This window comes from Triturus cristatus, chromosome 5_2 (genome assembly GCF_964204655.1).
Source record: "Triturus cristatus chromosome 5_2, aTriCri1.1, whole genome shotgun sequence".
In the NCBI taxonomy this organism is placed as follows: domain Eukaryota; kingdom Metazoa; phylum Chordata; class Amphibia; order Caudata; family Salamandridae; genus Triturus; species Triturus cristatus.
The window spans coordinates 231,619,066-231,640,979 of NC_140588.1; positions in this window are offsets into that span (position 1 = coordinate 231,619,066).

A 21,914-nucleotide genomic window follows, 5' to 3' on the forward strand; every position below is an offset into this window, starting at 1 on the left:
GCCCTTTTCCTAAAATATTTATCACAAATCCAACTTCACCTGCGAAAGAAGGTTTAATAAATATTTCATAAAGTCCACAAATTATATTTGTAGTTGTTTCCTAGCTGGAGATAACATTTAATAATCTTAATAATGTTTACTGTAAGGACGTTAACAATAAACTTTGACATGTCCCACTTATAAATACCATGCACTCTGCCTTATAGGCAGTATGAGCTACTTAGCGATAACATTAATATTTGAATAGAAGGTTTATATCTGTCAAAAGGGATTATTTTGACAGGTCGAATTTGCATTTGTAAAAATGCAGAGCCAGGCTACAATGGTTGGCCTGGAAGACATGCTTTGCAGTGCCAATGCAGTGGATTGCACAATGGTTGCTGCAGTCCTCTGGTAGCATTTAATTTGCAGGCCCTGGGTACACTTGGTAACAAATACTAGGGACGTATGAGTAACTTAAATAAACCAACGGGGTCTATACAAATTTTACCATGCTGAAAAGAGGAGCACAAGCACTTTACCCCTGGTTAGCAGAGGTAAAGTTCTGTAGCCAGGAAAGATGTGGTTCATGAAAACGGCCCAAACAAATCTGGGTTGACCCTGCTGAAAGGGCAATTTCCAACAATTTTGATCTTCCTTTGGAAATGGCGATTGTCATTTTGGCTGCTCACCTCCCTTCCATAATATCTATAGATTCGGAACATTGTGCTAAATTTGGCACCTGATGGTAGGAGAAGCAAGTCGACCCTAATCTCCGGAGCTACAAACGGAGGGCGGAGCGCTGACGACTCGCACCTGCGAGTCACTGAACAGGCAACCGGAGCGCCCGGAACTTCTGAATTTGCCGGGCTGCCATCGCAATCGAAACGGGCATCACGGGGAATGAGCGCGAGCCCTCAAGAGCGACGTGACTTGCCTGGACGCCTACGGCCGAGAAAACTGCAATGCTACCCTGCCACATTGTACTGGAGCGGGACCTCGGAGGAAGGTATAGCATGTTGGCGCTGGCTGATTAAACAGTGCATTCTCACCAGATTCAACCCAGTTGCGGGAAATTCGATATTACCGCACACGATCTCCTACATAACAGCGCAAGTCGACCCCCGACAGTCAAAACTGTCATATGTTCTGTGCTTTGTTTTCTCTGGTACACAAGGCGCTTATCTGGGCACAGTTATGGCTTATTTATCAGTTCTTTTGGTCTATCTTCATTTGCTTGACCAGCCTTTAACACCAGTTGTGATTAGTTTTCTAATGAAGGCTTTCACATGTTTTCCCTCATATTTCCTTCATCGTTCCACAGTGGGACCTTAATTGGGATCCAACTTTTCTGATGTGTGCTCCCTTTGAGACTCTCTACAGCTGAACTCTGAGGTCATTGACCATGAAAACAGAGGCCCATGTTTATCAAGGTTTTACATTGCTCTTGCGCCATTCAAGGGAACGCAAGGGAGACATAAAACCTAAGTGTGATTTATCAAGCCAGCCCTGCATGGCTTGATAACTCTAGAGCAGAGTTCTTCAATCTGTGGAGCGCACCCCCTGGAGGGGGTGCGACACCATCCCAGGGGGGGCGCGCACTGCACTGTAAAATCTTACATTTGTTTAACTTATACTGTTCTACGATCGCAAGTTGTCACCCATTTCAACTAGGGATTTTTGATAGGACAACTCCGGAGCAGCAGCAGCTAATCAGCTGGTAGGAACATCACCACTGACATTCCACCAATGATGGGACAGCAGCAGAGATTGCAGGAAGTGCCGCAAAATGTGCGTGCTTAAAGTTCCTGCATTCCACTGCTTGCTGCCTTTTCTTCTTTGTTTCCGGGGTTTTACCATCACCTGGCTATGAAGGACTTTGCTGAAATGAAATCTACAACAGGTAAGAGAGCTTTTTCGAAGGGGGGTGGGGGGCGGGTTGGGGAGGAATTGGCCGGGTGTTCGGCAGTAACGGAGGGTTGGAGGGAGGGGGAGGGAAAGGAAATCAATGGGACACAACGTGCTCATTCTTTTTATTTTCACGAGCTAACCCTCCTAGAGCAGTCTAATCATCTTTCAGATCTTATTACTTAGACTAGCACAGTAACGTTGTAAAACTTCAAAACATGGGGGCACAACTAAAGCAATCACAGCACTAAATGTACACCCATAAGTAATTTCAAACACCAGATATGTGTAACTGACTGGACTACGGCAACTCCCTCTACGCCGGAACCACAGCCAAACTCCAGAAACGACTCCAGCGCATCCAGAACGCCTCAGCACGCCTCATCCTGGACATTCCCCGACACAGCCACATCTCCGTACACCTGAGAAACCTGCACTGGCTCCCCGTCAGCAAGAGAATCACGTTCCGACTCCTCACCCACGCACACAAAGCTCTCCACAACCAAGGCCCAAGATACCTCAACGACCGCATGACCTTCTACACTCCCACCCGCCAGCTTCAATCAACCAGCCCCGCCCTCGCCGCCGTCCCCCGCATCCGAAGAGCCACAACAGGAGGAAGATCCTTCTCCTACCTGGCTGCCAAGACATGGAACTCCCTCCCCATCCACCTCCGCCTCACCCAAGACCACCTCTCCTTCAGGAAGCAACTCAAGACCTGGCTGTTCGAGCAGTAGCGGACCTCCCTCCCCCAAGCGCCTTGAGACCCTCCGGGTGAGTAGCGCGCTATACAAATGCTTGATTGATTGATTGATTCCGGTATATTGCCTCTGCATAGTAATCTGCAATGAGACACGAGCTTTAGAGATCTTTTTTTCTGGAGAACATATAAAAACAGCAGCAACTTATCACTGGCTGAGCACAGCAGAACAATTTGTCGACAGCATGCAGGAAGAAGTTTAGAAATTTATAAAAGAAGACAATTGCAGGAGGTGCCTCTGTTGCTCTCTAAGCACAGCAAACCTTGATTCTGATAAAACTATCAAAGTCACAGAAGGAGAAATAACCTTCCAGAACAGAGCCCTTGCTCAAACTGCCATAATCTCTTTTCCAATGAGCTGGCTAATTCCTACAGTTGAAATGCTTTAGCTACAGTGGGAGGCAAGGAGTCTCCTCTGCTCAAAACCAAAAGCGAACGAACAGAGAGTTAGTCCACTGTGAGAAGACTCTTTGCATCCCACTGCAGCTGAATCATTTCAGCCCTTGGAATTTAACCCCCTCCTCTTCCCAGAAAGGAGACCACGTTTCTTTTAAAATTACACAGGCAGGCGCACAACGTCCACAGGGCTAAAATAGCTTCAAGTTGCCAAAAGAAAATGCAAGCCATGTGTGGTTTAAAGAGCCTGCAAGTTGCTTGTCTTGACACTAAATACAGGTTATAAATAAAGAAGTTTGTATTCATTTGTAATGTGATTTTTCTGTTGTTGTTCCCTTTAATTATCAGTCAAGGATAATTCGGGCAGCCCTAGAACTAAATTAAAAGTGCTTTCTATTTATATTTGCTGTTCAAAGTACGCACAGATAAGTACTGAAAATACAGCTTTAGGTGACTGCTTATTTGTGTACCGCATGGGACATCAAAATAATGAGCTGGCAACCCTAATCATAAAACTGGAAGTTTGTTGCAAGATCATCACTTTATTTATTTCCTCCACCCTCAATCCCTGGTTAATGCCATAATAGCAATAGTTTAACATATCTGAAACCCTACGCCACTATCAATAACATGCTGAGTTACCTCAAGTGTCTGGAAATGCACCCTGCATTCAGACAACTCTCTCCTCATTCTCGCCCTTCATTTTCATGCTCACCTTGCCCTCACAGCGATCACAATGCCCTCACACTGATCCCCATGCACTCACAGCATTCACCAGCTCAACCTGCACTCACAGTGATCACTCTGCACTCACAATGCACTTGCGCTGTTCACCCTGTACCTCACCTTGCAGTCACACGAGCATACTACTCAACCTGCACTCATGTGACACTTTGCTCACCTGTCCCCCCTCACTGCTCAATCTGCAATCTCACTCAAATAAGCCCGTCACTAACCATACATTCATCCATCCCACTCTGCACTTACATCCGCACCCAAATTCATATGGTCACCTCACTCACCCTGTCACTCCTCTCACACTGATACATCGCTCACTTTGCACTCACATGGGCACTTCAGCCACCCACACAGCACAGAGGGATAAGGTGCCTGTTACAAAGAACGTGTACCATGCAAATCAAAGAACTGAGTCTGAGTAAACTATGAGTAGTGCTATAAAAAACGAAATGTTTGTCAGAAAGGTGCTATAGAGAATGAGGTGCACTGTAGGTGAGTGGTAGTGAGGGAATTCATGAAGGAGGAAAGTGCCAAAAATACTGTTGCACTGTGTGCGACCAGTGCTATGGCCAGCCCTGGCTGGGAGTGTTAACCCCCCCTCCCCCTGAAGCTCGGGTCTAGGTGCGCCCCTGTACACAAGTATGGGCATGTTGTGCCCCATCAAGTTTTCGTGCTAAAGTACAAAAGTACACATTTACATGCACTGCAATCCAGCCTTTTAGGGGGCCCCTTGATAGAGACAGCTCTGTTTTTGCCCTGATGGCCTGGAATAATTCCTAAACAGATTCTTGTGAATACCGTTTTTTTTCATTTCTTTTGAATGTGATTGATGTGGGAGAGTCTATTACTATTTGCAGCGAAATGCGTTTGTTTCATACAACAACCATAAAAACGTTTTTTTAGATCAAAACGGGCCCTCACATATGAGAAATTGGAGCATTTCATAGATATTATTCGCTGTAAAATTAGTGGATGTGGAGCACAGCCTGAGGATGGCAGTAGCAAACATCCATCCACAGATTGACCGTCTCTGTGGCGAAAAATAGGCAGTCCTGTCACATTAATGTTGGTGGTGTTATTATTAATCTATGACTTGTGTAAAATAAAGCATCCTAGTAAAAACAATTTGCGCACATTTTATCTTGGAAAATAGTTTTTGAGCTGTGTAAAAAGCCTCTGTCATTTAACCACACCCACTCATAAACCTGCAGTTTACTAAACACTCTTGTTGTGTTGAACATTATTTGCCGGATATGGCCCAGGATATGCGGGTGGCGGTCGATTATGTAGTGTACCAGATTCCAGAAATTTCTGTTAGGTGGGGGCCGACATCTAAAAAAATTCAGCTGGGGGGGCTCAACCTGCAAAAGTTTGAAGACCTCTGCTCTAGAGTGACGCAAGATAGTGCCTTGGTTTACTCTGCAGCAGGAAGGCATTCCATGGGTGGAAGGTGGGTGTTGCCATACATCCACCTATGGATTTTGTCATATTGCTAGATTTACCATTAGTAGACCTGAGAATGCCTCAAAATGCTATGCCTCCCCAGGTGAGGCGTAACAAGGAGAAATATCTTTATCTCTTTTAGTTGTTTTGCTTTTTCTATGTGTGCAGTATTCTGCAAGACACTTAGAAAAAGTAAAATGCCTCTCAGAATTGTTTTGTGCAGGAAGGTGTCCCTTTCTGCATAAAAACAATCCTGTATTTCCATCTGAAAATCAAGAGCCTCTACGACAACTTCAGCGACCAGACACCAGACTCCGAAACCACTTCCCTCTCCAGCAACGCCAGCCAGCCCACCATCTCCTCCTCGATTCCAGTCACCACTGAAGACACCACTACGACCATGAAAGGCATCCACTCAGGGGCCCCCACGGACCCTTGCCCACCGCATATCTATACAGAGCAGCCACTGCTATCGCTTCAGAACTACAACGCCACCTTCAAGACCGGCATCTTTCCAGATGACTGGAATCGCGCAGAAATCAGACCCCTGCTCAAGAAGCACTCAGCAGATCCCAGGGACCTCAAAAACTGCCGTTCCATCTCCCTCCTCCCCTTCGTGGCCTAAGTCACAGAGAAGACCATCAATGCACAACTAACAAAATTCCTCGAAGAAAACTCCATCCTCGAACCTTCCCAATCCGGATTCCGCAGTAACTACAGCACCGAGACCAGTTCTAGCCGCCGCCACAGATGACATCCGCACCCTCCTCGACCAATAACACACTGCGGACCTGATCCTACTCGACCTCTCTGCAGTTTTCGATATTGTCTCCCACCGCACACTCACCGCCACACTCCACGACGCCGGCATACAAGTAACTGACCTTGACTGGATCCTCTTGTTCCTCACCGGCAGAACCCAAAGAATCAGACTACCACCCTTCCTCTCCGAATCCACGGAAACCAACTGCAGAGTACCCCAAGGATAATCGCTCAGCTCTATGCTCTTCAACATCTACATGGCCCCCCTCGCCGCCATCGTCTGACAGCACAGACTCAGCATATTATCCTACGCCGACGACACCCAGCTCATCCTCTCCCTCACCAAGGACCCCATCACCACCAGACTCAACTTCCAGGAAGGAATGAAGCACATCGCATCCTGGATGAGTAGCAGCTGCCTAAAGCTCAACTCAGAGAAGACAGAGGTCCTCATCCTCGGTCCCTCACCCTCTGCATGGGACAACACCTGGTGGCCCACTGCCCTCGGCAGCCCTCCCACCCCCACGGACCTTGCCCAGAACCTCGGCATCGTACTCGACTCCTCCCTCTCCATGACCCGACACATCAACACCGTTGCCTCCAGCTGCTACAACACCCTCCGCATCCTCGGAAAGACCTTTAAATGGATCCCCCCCCGAATCAAGAAAGGCCGTCACCCACGCATTCAGACTGCACTACAGAAACACCCTCTATGCCGGGATCAACAAGTCTCTTCTCCACAAGCTCCAGACCACACTGAACACCGCAGCCAGACTTGTCCTCGGCATCCCTTGACACAAACACATCACCCAACACCTGCGGAACCTCCACTGGCTCCCCGTTGAGAAGAGTGTCACTTTCAAGATACTAACCCACGCCAACAAATGCCTCCACAACACTGGACCCCAATACCTCAACGAAAGAATCTCCTTCCACCTACCCAAGAGAAACCTCCGATCCACTGACCTTGCCGAAACCCAGCGTATCCGCAGAGCCAGAACAGGTGGAAGAGCCTTCTCCTACATCGTGGCCAAGACCTGGAATGAGCTCCCAATTGACATCAGATGTGCCCCCCCCTCCCTGAACATCTTCAGGAAGAGACTCAAGACCTGGCTCTTTGAGTGAACGGAGCTGCTTACCCACCTCGAGCACCTTGAGACCCTAACGGGTGAGTGAGCGTCTGATTGATTCATTGCTTACAATGTAGGCACTCTTACAACATGACGCAAGGGTGCCTGCATTGTTGCTACACAGCTAAAAGTGCACTTGTTCTAGGAAAGGACAGGAATGCGTCGTATAATTGTAAATATGGTGCATTCCTGCCCTTTCCCTTTCACACAGCTCAGCTCAGCAAGGTGGCTTGTTGCATTCTGCTGCATGAAAGAATGATAATGCCCCTGAATGTCTTATTTCTGTTTTTCTGTTTTTTTCGGTCAGGGAACCGCAGGCCTTGACATTTCAACCTCTATGCCCCTAAAAAGTGATGATTAGGACCTTGCCATCCTTTCTTCGAAAGCTTCTTTAAGTGGAGCAGTCTATCACGTCTCCGGCATTCTTTTCTTCATCCTCTCAACCTTAAAAGGAGTTGAGGCTAAGATGGGGGTATCCACGTAGTCACCTCTATTTCAAAATTAATAAAACTGAGCAGTACAATGTTGATGATCAACTGTTTGTTGGGTTTGCCGGTGCAATGAAGGGAAAGGCGGTCCAGAATGGACCATATCAAGATTGATTCTCATTTGTACCAAACTGTGTTATGCTTGGCTAAGAAACTCTCTCCTGAACGCATTAGGGCTCATTTACCACCACCAGTTATGGCTGTTTGCCAGGCAGCCACGTGGACATCAGGCCACACTGTCACCAGGCATTTTACATTGATTCTCAAGTGTGCTGCAAGAGTAATTTTGCTTGCATGATCCTGAAGGAGTTCCCGGTGTTAAGTATACTCCTCGGAACCACTGTTGTGGAGTGGGCATTGCTTTTGTACCATTACACAAGGTGAGGAATCGGATTTTTTTTTATTTACCTCTGAAACTTTATTTTCCAGGATACTGTATGTAACCCCAGATTCCTCACTGTCCTCTTCCCTGTTCTACTGCGAGGACTTCCAGGAATAGTAAGATCCAAAGTTAAGTTTTGCACATTGCCACCAAAAACGAGTAAAAAAATTACTGCCGGCTTCTTACTGTGCCTGAGGGTGTGGAAAAAATAGACAACTAATATCAGCGCACAGGGGTGGCCCTATATGAGGCTCAGTGCCTTCACATCCGAAGGCAGGACAGACCTGCGATAGTTAGAAATTTTGTGGCTCTAGTTTGTTGCCTGGGGAGGTTCAGAAGGTGAAGAATCTGCTGATAGATGGACCACACGCCACAAAGAGTGTTACTAAAAGTAAGTAACACATTCCTTTGCATGTGATAGAGCACAAAAATGTATAAATATAATACACGACGAGAAGCAGAACTAAGAACATGATGCAACATATCACGGAAAATGCCTGAGTACATATTTGTCAGATATATAAAACGGACTCACACCTTTGTGACCTAGAGCCAATGGGCAGTCACACAGCACAAGAAACCTTTTCTGGGATGACATTTAGGACCTTATTTCCGGTTTGGCGGGCGGTATACTCCATCACAAATGTGGTGGATGGCTAAGGGTCTTGTAATATGGTTGATGGGATATCCGTCATGTTTTGATAGAGTATGCTGTCCTCCAAATTCTAAACAAGGCCATTAGAACTATCTAATTTAGGAAACATGCTGTATCTGCAGTGAAGGAGAAACCTTTGGTAAAAAATGCAGCACTGCATGACATGCAATGACATTCTGCTTATTTTCATTACCTTTAAATTTAAGTTTATTCCGATATGCATAATTAATTAAAATCCTAGCAAACATTACAATAAAAAGAGCACAAAGAATTAACAAACAATATCGTGCAGATTATAAAAGATACAAATTACAAGAAAAAATATACACATCCCATGATTATTAATATAAAAAAGTTGCAGCAATAAAACCCATTCATAAAAGCAGCAGTGGGAGATCGCATCAATACTAGAACAAATGTATCATGCAGATTATAAAAGATACCACTAACAAGAAAGAATACACACTATCACATGATTAACAATATAACAACAAAAGCCCCTTTCATCAGTGGCAGGGTGGGGAGATGAAAAATAAAAATAAATATCATTTACCTTTACACGCCACACGCTTTTCGTCGTCCTCTGCCCTTTCTTGCTTCTGGAAGCAGGAAGCACCCAGGCTCCCCTAGGCCAATCATGACACTGTTGTCAACATGACAGCAGTGTCGTGATTGGTCTGAGTGCTCTGGTTCGGTGCTCAGACGGGAACTGCAAGCCAGTGCATGATCTCCACCCAGGCTATGCATTACCGCCCGATGGAGAACATGCTAAGTGGGCATGACTATTTGGCAGGCCCAAGGTACACTTCCTCACTCCTCATCCTGCACTGTGACAGAAGCCCAGTCCCGTCCCACCCAACCTGGCTCCATAGAGAAAAATAAAATGCTAATAACATCCTGTTATTATCATTTTATTTTTCCTTTGTTGCACTGCTCAGAAGCAGTGGGGCGACACTCCACCTCCGCCATTCATAATAGCAGCCATGGGAGATGACTTGGAAACTTGAACAAATACTCAATAAAAGTGCAAGTGCTAAACAGAGCCCTGTAGAGGAGAGAGAACCCTTTGCCTATGTATGCTAGAGTTAAAGTGCTAGACCAGCTAGTTCCAGTTAACAGTATGGCTGAAGGTGACCTTGCACATCATAGTGTAATGAGCTTTGCTGGGCATGGTACCCTTGATTACCTTGTTGTTTGTTTCATTACCGTGTTGCTTTGTTTTCATTACCTTGTTGATTTGTTTTAAATGGTAGGGCCAATTCAGGACAGGAATGAGCTGTAAGTTAAGAGCCAATGACGTGAATTAAAAAGTGCTTAAGATTTTTTCCCCCGTACAGTATAATAGTAAAAATAAACACCTATAAAAACACCTGTGACCAAAAAAAAGATATGTATTCAACTGTGGTATTAAAGATTTCGTTATATAATCCCTTTGTACAATTTATGTTCTGGAGGGAAGTGAAATTCACGTTTGGATCTTCTCAGCCTCTTTCATGTTTTTGTATTAACTGGAGCGCACGCACCCCAACACACCACACTCTCCTGTCTAAGGAACTAGTTTGAGCAACCTTCAGTTACACAATAAGCCATTTGGGATTTAAGTTTTGAAGTTGCAACAATATGTAATGTGCTGGCGTTCACATTCCTCTACTGCCCTCGTGTGTTCATGAACGGGATCTTGTTCAGGATAACACAAAAGAATTGTTAGTTTTTAGGTCTCGCCTGAGCCAGTGCATGTGCTACTCTGGCGAGACATTTAGTTAGTGGGCTTTAAAAAGCCGACCACAGCTTTTTGTGTGGCCTAGAGCATGCGGTTACCCGCACAGTGACGCGCATTCCTCACATCGCTCGATCATGCTCTGTTAGACCTGGCACCTTGGCATGGGTCTCCCTTCCATTTTTTCTGTTGCCTCATGTGTTTTTGCTGGTGTTAGTTGCTCAGGGCACTGTGCCACTAGTGTCCAGTGCCAAAGTGCAAGTTCTCCCTATTGTAAATTGATGTATGAATTTGTGATTCCATGATTGGTTGGTTTGGTTTACCTGTCAGACCCTAGTACAGTGCACCAGGAGTGCCCAGGGCTTGTAAATCCAAATGCTGTTGGTGGGCTTGCAGCACTGGTTGTGCCACCCACAGAAGCAGCCTGTAAAAGTGTGTCTAAGGTCTGCTATTGCAGAGCCTGCATGCAGTCTGGTACTGTCATGCTGACTGGGCAAGTGCACCCACTTGCCAGTCCCTAAACCTTCCCTTTTCTTCATATCAGACACCCCTATGGTCGGCCCAAGGGTATGATGCATTGTAAGGATAAGGTAGGACATGCCCTGGTGTGTGTGGCATGTTCTAATAGTGAATTACAACCATTTTTGATTTTCACTATTGCAAGGCTACCTGTACTCTATAGGCCAGAATGGGCAGTTTGGTTATTACATCTTTTAATTCTAACTGACTCAGGCAACATGGTAGAAATTCGAATTTACCATGCCTGCACTCGGAATGATAAAATACACCTTTTAGTGAAGTTGATGTTAACATTCTGTGTTTGAAAATACCACTTTTAGAAAGTAGGTATTTTCTTGTCTAACCATTCAAACCTGCCTCTGCTAGGCTGTGTATTCCTTGTCTGGTGTTTTAGTGACAGGGCTGGGGAATTCCAGGAGACAGGGTGAGACAGCCCAGTGGTGAATAGAGAGATCTGAAATTAGATGGGAGGGGAGAGTTGCACCTGGGACCTGAATAGGGCTGTGCCTTCCCTCCACAATGCTGGCTCCACCTCCTGTGGTGCGTCTGATGTATCTGCCCTGCACTTTGAAAGGAAAGAAGGAGTCATGTAAACAAAGTGCTCCAGGACTGACCAGAACTGGTTTGGACTAGGCAAAAGACCCTCTGCCCTCAAAGGACAAAGGATTTTGGGGTATAAGTATTGGGACCCTGATCCCAAGAATTTAGATCACTTTGGGAAACAAAAAGAAACCTCTGCTGAGGAGAGGAACCAAGAAGAAACTGAGTAGAGACTATCCCTGAAACTGGGGGATTGGCCTGCAGGGGTTGCCTACTACCAAAGAGAGGAGAAAGGAACTTTGTGTGTACTTTTGCTCAACTTGTGAAGGATCTCCAAGGGCTTGGAAAAGAGCTTGCCTCCTGCTGAACTCTCGGGGACAACAGACTTCAACCACCAGCTCCCCAGAGTTCTTTGGAAGTGCCTGCTGCTGTTATGGGCCTTCTGAGGGACTGCGTGTCGCAAGGATATGGAAGTGCGACTCACGAAGAAGAAGTGTGCTGCAGCCGCTGCCGTCGCATCACTGAACAAAGGTGTTGCCGCTGTAGCTGTCGAATTGCACCGCATCACGAGAAGCGTCCCGCAAAACTGAAGAAGCGTGTCGCCGTCGCAGCCATTGTAGCTGAAGCATTGCACCGCATCAAGAGAAGAGTCTCGCATCGAGGAAGAAGCGTGTCGCCGTCGCAGCCGCTGCCGTCGCATCTTGGTCTTGTGGTAAATCTATATAAAGAATACTTATTTTTGATATAAAATTTGTGTGGTGTCCATCTGTAGTGTTGTCACTTGATTACTGTATGTGTTCACAAATGCTTTACACACTGTCTCTGAGATAAGCCTGTCTACCAAGGGGGTGAGCAGGGGTTATTTTAGGAGTGTACCCCTTTACCCTGACTAGAGGCGAGGGTCCCTATTTGTCACAAGTGCATACCTGTGCCAACTAGAGACCCCCAAGTCTAACAGGCCCCATCTGGCTTTCCTCTCGCTTGCTCTCCCAAGCTTGCGCTTCAACGCTCCTCCCCCTCTCCCACCACAGAGCACGTCTCATGGCCGTGCGTCTTGGTTTCCTTTTCGCACTCGCTAGCCTAATGCTTGTTCTTCTTCTCTCACATGCACTGTGTATTTCATCGTCCCCTTTCCATACCGGTTCGCCTCTGCTCTTACCCATAGGATTCACTCTGTCCCCCCTCCCATGGGCATCCACTTTTAAGCAATGCTTGTTTTACCGGAGCGCCACGCTATAACTTTTAAATAGGCTCCGTATCCCCCTCCCTCCCCCACTGCACAGACGCCGGCAAGGCGGGCGCTGTCTTAATTAAAGAAATCTGGTCTCATATTTACATGCTTTAATAGCGGCCATGCATCTAGTTTTGTGCAGCTCACCCAACTTGTTTATTTATTTACATCATGCTAAATAACGGAGGCCACGGATCTCGCTGCACGCGACTCACCCAACACATATATTTTTATTTACATGCTAAATAATGGCAGCCACAAGTCTCGTGTGCGGCTCACCCAACTCGTTTTTAAAAATGTTTTTATTGACATGCTAAATAATGGCTGCGCGTCTCATTGGGTGCAGCTCACCTAACTCATTTTTCATATTTTTTTAATTTACATGATAAATAATGGCAGCGCGCATCTCATTGTACGCGACTCACCCAAGTTGTAACAACTTCACTTTTCCTAGGGAAAAACAACTTGCCCCTCTCATATCTGGTTGAAGTAGAATCCCCTGCAGACGATCTCTGGGTTACAAAAACTTTCCTTCACGTTGTCTTTGTGGATACGACCCCCAGCTATCCTCTTGTTGCATTGCATTCTGCCACTTACTAAATGAGCTCGCTCCATGCGTGCACTGCTTTTGGCACAGACTAACTGGTTCATCAGTTTAAACGTCCTCAGGAGGGCATGAAGACGTGGGAAGAAGGCATTTTCAAAGAGTTATGTCAAAAGATTTTGTTTACATTCGAAAAAAAGTTTCTTGGCAGCCGAATGCATGCTATCTCACTGTTTGCCTTGCCGTTCGTGCTTCCTTCTCTCTCACACTCTTATCTCTGTATCTTCCACTTTGACACTCCTTTATCCCTTGACTCTCTCACCGCTCTCCTGTCTCTGTTGTTCCCTGCTTCTCAGTCAGTTTCGTTCTCTAGGCTGCCTCTTTCTTTGCTGTCTCTCTTGATGTCCTGTTGCTCCCCTCTCGCAAGCTCGCTGTCTCGGGTTACTCTGGGTTGCCTCCCCCGTCTGGGTCAGACTTCCAGCATTGCCTCCCCTCCCTCCGGACCCTGGCTTGTCTACCTCCTGAATATCTTACACTCTGTCTACTCTCCACGCTCCTTTCTCTCAGTCTTTCATGCCCTCGTTTTCTTCCCCAGCCACAATACTTGCTTCTTGCTACCCCACTATCTCCGCTTTGTATTCCGTTTTGCTGTCCTGCTTTCCCCGATGTTCTCACAACTTTTTCTTCCACGCGCTGCTGCTCTTGCTTCTTTCTCTACCCTTTCTCTCTCTCGAGTTCCTGGTTGTCTTTCTATCTTACATTCACGCAGTTTCTTTCCGCTTCCGTTTGTTACTTCTCTTCTCTGTTTTTTTTATGTCCACCGCCTTGGTTGGCCTCCGCAAGATGCTTACAACCGACTGGGGCTGGGCTGTACGTTGAGATATCTGAGGTGTTCTAGTTCAACGCCCACATAACTGAGTCGGTGCTTGCTCACGGGGCGTTCCATGCTACAAGCGCAAGTCATTGCCTCGTGCCGCCCATTTCATTGCAACTCCGGTTACTGTAATTTTCCACTCACAGGATGCAGTGAGGAAATGCATGTTTCTGCTTAACACAACGTTTAATGTATATGTTCAGTAGCACGCCTTTAGCCTGGGTCTATTTTTTCACATTGAAGATGGAAACTTTTTCTGTCACTGCTGACTTGCATGTACGTTTCCTGTACCTATGCATCATGCTAACTGTGAACTGTGGATGTAAACGTGGGCTTTTTTTGTTTGTTTTTTAATGCCAGAGTAGTTGAATTTCTTGCTAACCTTTTTTTTGATCAGGGTGTGTTTAAATATGGGTTGCTTGAAAACATTTGAACTGCCTTGGTGTTTTGACTCCTTAGTATCTGAGTTAGTGACGTTGGCCTCATCCCTAGCCACACTCCCATTCAGCTGATGCATACAACTCTTGGCTGAAGCATGTTTGTGATAAAGGATCAATCAGGATAACAGTTGTGTTCCCCTTGATAGACAACACCACAAGATAAGAGGCATCAGACACTACTTCCTCACACCTGAAATCCCATTGATTGACAGAGACCATTCTAAACAATCGGTCTTCTGTTAGTAACCACTAAAGTTTTTATTTGCTTGTCCCCAACAAGATAGAAAATAATGCTCCCATATGCATTATCAGATACTTTTTTGTTATTTTACTACCACCCGATCAGTCGATGGGTTTGGGTGCATCATGTAGATTATTCCATAAGTCCCCAGTCAGCCTTTCCTCACTTCCCCTCACCATTTTGGACTATTCATGTTTTCAAGATTGTAAAAAATGATTGAAAGGGTAGTGGAACATTCTATCACCCATGCATTCTTTCATCCATCATTCAGTCTTTCATCATTCCTTCCATCCACTGGCTATTCCATCCACCCATCCGTTCACACATCTATCATCTATGCATTCATCCATCCATTCATACAGCCACCCAACCCCTAACACGGGCAGGTACATCTCTCACCACGGCACAGAAGCAGCCCAGCGGGAGTACCTAGATACCTTTAAACGAGCAGCCTACCGGGAGTACCTAGCACCTTATAGGAGCTGCCCAGTGGGAGTTGATCTCTCATCCGGCCAAGAGCCAAAGCGCGGCGCTCGCTTCAGGGACACCACACTTTTTTTTCTTTCTTTTTTTTTTTAACTTTAATGAGCGCGGCGCCATCTTCACGGACATTGCGCTCTGCAATGCAATAGGATCGTGTGTTTTCCAACGCACAACAATATATATATGCATGTCAGGATGACGTGTTTCGACCACAAGCCTGTGGTCTTGATCACATAGTGCGCTTTGAAAATGGACATTGTTTTAATAGTATCTATATATACACATGAACTGTGCATATATTTAAAATATATTAGCAGTTAGCAAATCACACAACAAAGCTTTTTTTTGTAATTTTGAATTGTGAATGAAACAAAGATTTTAGCTGGATCAAAACATATCCTAGCAATTTCTTGTGAATCGAGCACATTAAGTGGGAGCAAAAAGCTTTGCTTCCTTTGTTGTGACCGTTTCATTGGTCGACAATTCGCATAGTGAAATCTATGATGATCTACTTAGTGATGTGCAAACCACAAATATTCACTGAAACCTGATTTCCACATATTATTGTTAAATTTAGTGGTCATTTCAATGGAGAATGTACTATTTGTATATGACTCCGTGCTACCATACGATGCTTTATAATATATTTGCGACAATGTGCCCCAAAATGCACCACCAGCTGCATACTAAACCATTATCACAAATTGGCACGGTTCTTTTGCTAGTTATTCTTTGTTTGACGCTTGGATTTTTCAAAATCCCTTTGAGTTCAATAATGTAACATGATGGCAGGACCCCTATTCTGAACATTGTTCTAGCATCACTGGCAGCGGGTAGATGTATTTTTCCCAATTAAGAAGAAAATAAGGAGAATGATGAACTGTAAATGTTTTGGTTGAGCCGGGTTTATGCGCGCCTTCATTTGTTTAGGAGTGATGTTAGTCTTTAGATTCAAGTAGATGATGGCATAACGAACAATTTGTCAAGATACGAACCAACATGTTTTGGGGATTTCTATGCTGATTCTTCAGAAGATGCCTGTGCATTGTATTTCACAGTGACATGTAATCAATTTACTGAACAACGTGGCAGTGGCAAAATGAAGATCTGAAACAGGAACGGGCGTAGAGTAAAACCAGGTTTATTGTATGAAGATGGAAATCAACGCCTCAGCCACAGCTCGTACTCGTCTCCCAACTCACCCAGAGCCAAGGGCGCTTCACATAGAATCTTACTCCCCAACATTCCAGGGGAATCATTGGCCACCAGACAAGGGAGGGGGGGGGGAACCAAACAGAATAGTGGAGGGGAGAGGGGAAAGGACAAAGGAGAAATAAGCCGACCCACACTGGAAGATACCACAGTGGCAAATTGGGTCCTTGATTAGAGTAGTGATCAGTAGGGAGTGCAGTACAACCAATGCTTCTACAATAGGCAAATGCAGAACTTGTACTGTGTCTGTGAGGAAACGGACCATTATTTGTGTGGCCTTGCAAAAGTAAGGGGTCCACATTCACCCTCCACTGGGAACCAAACACCCCATTGCAGCGCTTCAGGGTAGTGGACCAGAGCAGTCCAAGACCTACTCAAGGGAGGTGGTGTATGCTAGTAATCACCATTCGCTGGCACGCAATAATAACACTCAATACATAAATGTCCAGTCTGTTCTTTTTCTTTAGAAAAAGGAAAATTACATTTATTATACTCACACTACTAAATACTATGCAGTAATTTACAATTATACATAAGGCTAGTGGAAATACCTTTGATGATATTGCATAATCACCCCTGACCCCCTAAAGAGTCATATAAACACATCAAATAGTCTATTGACTTGGTTAAAGGTTCAAGACCAACAACCACATATCAAAACATCATCATTTCAGCAGCAAATGCAATAATCTATAATAACCGTGTGTAAATGCACTTATTAATGTTAATAAAGCATATGCACTTTGATCAGTAATCACGGTCAAGATGATAATATTACTGAAGCATCAATAAGCATTAAAAAATGAATTGTGCATGCGTCTGTGTGCCTTTTGTATGCTTTCAAATCATAAAACATTGAATTCATAAACAAAGCCCCTAGAGGGCATTACATTTTGGTCACTCAACATGCAAACATAGACTTCACCCTTAGAGAGCGCTGTACAACATATGCCATTCATTAAACACCTTCAGGGCACAATAGCAGCAGCCATAGACTTAGTCCATAGAGAGCGCTGCACTCCCATCTGTGGAGAACACTTCAACATCTACATGTTTTACCTGACCAGCATCATCTGTTCCCATTGATTCAGAATCGTTTACTATGTGAACAACATCCTTCTCATCCTCTCTCTGTCAGCAGACATCTCTACCACGAGGCCTGCTTCCTTAATTGCATTTCCTCAGCAGCCAACTGGATGAAGAGGAACTGCCTTATGCTCTACAGCAAATGAGCAGAGGTGGTCCTCTTTGGCAAGGCACCTCTCTCTGGTACTTGGTTTGTAGCCCACTGAGATCTATCTAACTCCTTGCCCACCCAACATGGCCATGAACCTGGTTATTGTGATCAACAGCAGCATGTCCAGGGTGAATCAAGTCAACATGGTTGCTTACATTTGCTTCCTGTTAGACCTGGCACCATTGGCGTGGGTCTCCCTTCCATTTTTCGCTGTTGTCTCCTCTGTTTTTGCTGGTAATAGATGCTCTGGGCGCTGTGCCACTGACATTTAGTGCCAAAGGATGAATGCTCCCTGTGTAAAGATGACATGTGAATTGATATATCCATGATTGGCTTATTTGGTTTACCTGTTAGTCCCTAGTAGCGTGGCCTGTGTGTGCCCAGGGCTGGTAAACCAAATGCTGCTGGTGGGCCTGCAGCGCTGGTTTGCGCCACCCACAGAGGCAGCTTGTAAAGTGTGTCTCAGACCTGCCACTGCAGTGTCAGTGTGCAGTCTAGAACAGCCATCTTGGCTGTGAAGTGCACCCACTTCCCAGCCCCTGAACCTTCCCTTGGCATCATGTAAGCCACCCCTATGGTAGGGTGCATTGTATGTGTAGGGTAGGACATGCTCTGATGTGTGTAGCATGTCCTGGTAGTGAATTACACCCAATTTCGTTTTTCACTACTGTAAGGCTACCTGTTCTCCATAGGCCAGAATGGGAGGTTTGGCTATTATATTCTATAGTCCTAACTGATCCACAGAACATGGTAGAAAAACGAATTTAGTATGCCTGAGCTCAGAATATTAAAATACATCTTTTAGTGAAGTTTATTTTTATATTCTGCTTTTGATAATACCACTTTTAGAAAGTAGGTATTTTCTTGCCTAAGCCTTCCAGTAGGCTCTGCTCTTATGTGTATTGGCTGTCTGGTTTTGGAGGGACAGGGCAGGCTGAGCCAGACCTGGGTTGAACAGAGAAATCTGCATTGGAGTATGGGGAGGGGTAGCTCCTGGACCTGAATAGGGCTGTGCCTGGCAAGGTGAATGCTGGCTCCACCTCCCACTGTGCATCTGATGGCAGGCCCCCTCTTTCTGAAAGGAAGGATGCAGCCTGGTAAACAACGTGCTCCAGGCCCGGGAAGAACTGGTTCTGGCTGGGTTCAGTGACTTGTAGCTTCTGAGAACAAAGACTTTTGGGGTATAAATATCTTTGCTGAAGCCCTTACAATTTGTATTGCTCCTGGACAACAAGAAGAACCTCGGTCCGTGTAACTGAAGGAATCTGCAGGAGAGGACTGTCCTTGTGTGCTGTTTCTTGGACTGGCCTGCAGTGGTTACTACTGGACTTGGAAGAAGAGGAAAAGGACTTTGAAGGAACTTTTATTTTTGCTACAGCAATCACCCAAGGGCTAGAAGAGAGCTAGCCTCCTGCTGGAGTCTCAGACACATCAGACTCCACCACCAGCCTCCTGTTTCCTCCCAGCGAGGATTTATATCTGCAGGTGAGGCTCATGTGAGTTCCAGGGCCCCTAGTTCTACTGTGGAGAAGAGAGTGTTGAAAAACTTCGCTAACACCCGTTAGCGAGCCGCCGCAGCTGAAGAGCGTAAGGAAAATCATCGCGCTGCTGCCGCTGAGTGTTCACTACCGGAGACCATCGCATCACCTGTCTCCGGGCTGCCAAAGGCTCGCTGACTTCAAGATTATCGCATCACCTGTGTGCGGGCTGCCAAATGCTCGCTAACCCGAAGATTATCGCATTGCATGTTTGGGGGCCTCAAAGCGCTCGCTAACCAAAGATCATTGCATCGAGTTCATCGCTTCACGACATCGCAGCGCGGACGCCAAGCGTTCGCCATTTTCATCGCATCGCATCAGGATCATCACTCCCTCGCGGAGCGCCATTTCTTTTCAAGGATTTCATCGCATCGCCGGCTTAGCGTGTAGAAGTTTGTCGCTTTGTCCTACACACAAATCAGCGCATCATCCTCCCTTGCGGCAAGGATTCAACGCATCGCTGGTTAGCGTAAGGAAAATCATCGCTACAACTCCTTAGCGACATTTTGGTTGCTTTGCTACAGAATCCAGGTATCTTGTGAGTAAAAAGGGTCGCAGAGACCACTGCTTTGAACTGAACTCCTCTTTGCACACTTTGAACTATTTTTGCAGCATTTTAAGAGCAACCCTATTTTCTAGTACTGTGGCTTTTTACTGTTATTGGTCTTGTGTTAAGTCTATTTATAAAGATACTTATTTTTTATAACTACTTGTGTGGTGTCCCTTTGTAGTGTCCTCCACTGTGTTACTGTGTATGGTCATAAATGCTTCACACACTGCCTCTGAGATAAGCCTAACTGCTTGTGCTACGTTACCACAGGGTAGAGCAGGGGTTATCAAAGGGTGTAGCCCGCTTACTCTGACTTAGGAAGAAGGGTCCCTACTTGGACAGTGGCCAGCCATTGCCAACTAGAGACTCCCATTTCTAACACTTCCACACCGTCAAACTACTCAGATAAATCTTGAAATGGCTCCCTCTGGACAGCGGCAAAACAATTACACAAGCCCTTGACACCAACTGGCCTCAACTAAGGGAATGCCCACTGCATTAGTATGACTGCCCAACTCACCAAAATTCTCCAAGTTGTACAGAACGCAGCCGCAAGGCTTACTCTAAAACTTTTAGACCACATACACATAACCTCAACAACCACATTATCTTCCACAACCCAACCATGCCCCCTTTATTCAGCCAGCCTGCCCCTCAACCTCGTCCCATGGTACCATTGAGCCAGAGCCAGAGGTTGAGCATTCTCCTATTTCATCCTCAAAGCCTGGCACAAACTCCCATTATCACATCAGAGCTGCCAGCTTCACCCTTGAATTCTGTAAGAAACTAAAAACCTGGCTCTTCGGATAGACCCCTAAACAGGTCAGTTCCCCTTCTTCACAGGCACAACCCCTTCTTAGGTGAAATACACGCCCTACAAAGAGAAATAACAGATTATGAGTACAGGGGTGGTGGAAATGATAAATTGTGTGATTTCAAAGGCAAATGGGTTTCGAAATAGGGGGGAAACACCACCTGATGCTCCCACTTGCCCGAGTAGGCTAAATCAAAATCTTGACAGTTATAACACTGAGGATGGGAGAAGGGCTGGTGTCACTACTACATTTGTGGCTGCCAGCCCATGTCTTCCACATACAGCGGGTTTTGCAGGCACTCTGACACAAGCTGGCATTAGCCTAATATCCTGGAGTCTAGCAGGTATTGCATCTATGCTGGATGACCCCTATTGGCTATTGTATATCGAAGAGCATGCTATCTGCACATTTCAAGAGACCTGGGCAACTGAAAAAAGTTTTGTTGATGGGTTCACAACTTACAGTATAGAAGTCAATCCCCTCCAATCATTATGGGAGGGCAATTGGAGGTCTCCTGATTCTTGTTAGGAATAATTTATTCAAGTCCTGTACATCATTGCAGTTAAAATGCTTAGATCTAATGGGGATTACTGCCTTGTTACCATCAGGATTTGTCTTGGCCCTTTTAATCATATACGTAAGATCTACAGCGGCTTGTATTGAATCCCCTACTCTATCTATTCTTGAAAAAACTTTGGATTCTCTCCATCCGAACACAAAAGTAATACTGGCTGGTGATTTTAATACATCTTATGAACCATCCTCCTATATTAGTGAGGTTACAGAGGAGGAAGAGGAAAAGTGTGGTATTAGGGCATTAACTGGGAAACCCCAAGGAAATTTTACTGCACTGGTCTTAAACTAGGCTCCTTAATAGTGGGCAAGGGAGTGAGGGCATGTAATGGCCATACCACGTCTGACCTTGATCGAGCCCCTACCTTTAGAAGAGGTAATAATGTGAGTGTCATTGATTTCGTTATCTTGGATGTGAGACTATGGCCACTTTTGACCAATGTGAAAGTAGATAGGCAAACTGATAGCGATCACAATTCCTTGGTGGTTTAATTGGTTGGAGCCCCCCTAGTAAGGGCATCGAATACATGTCACAGAGTGGTGCCCAATCCTGTACAATCCAAATGTAGGTGTTATGTCTCCTGGCCTGAAATCATGAAGAATCCAACACTGTTGTCACAGATATATGGGTTTTATGTCAAGTCTCTTGCAAATTATGAAGGGTTGAGTGAACAAGAAATCCCAATTCGGAGTATACACAATTCACTCTTCAAAGAGCTACAACAGATATTTTATAAAGATGTGGCCAGTGAGAAACTA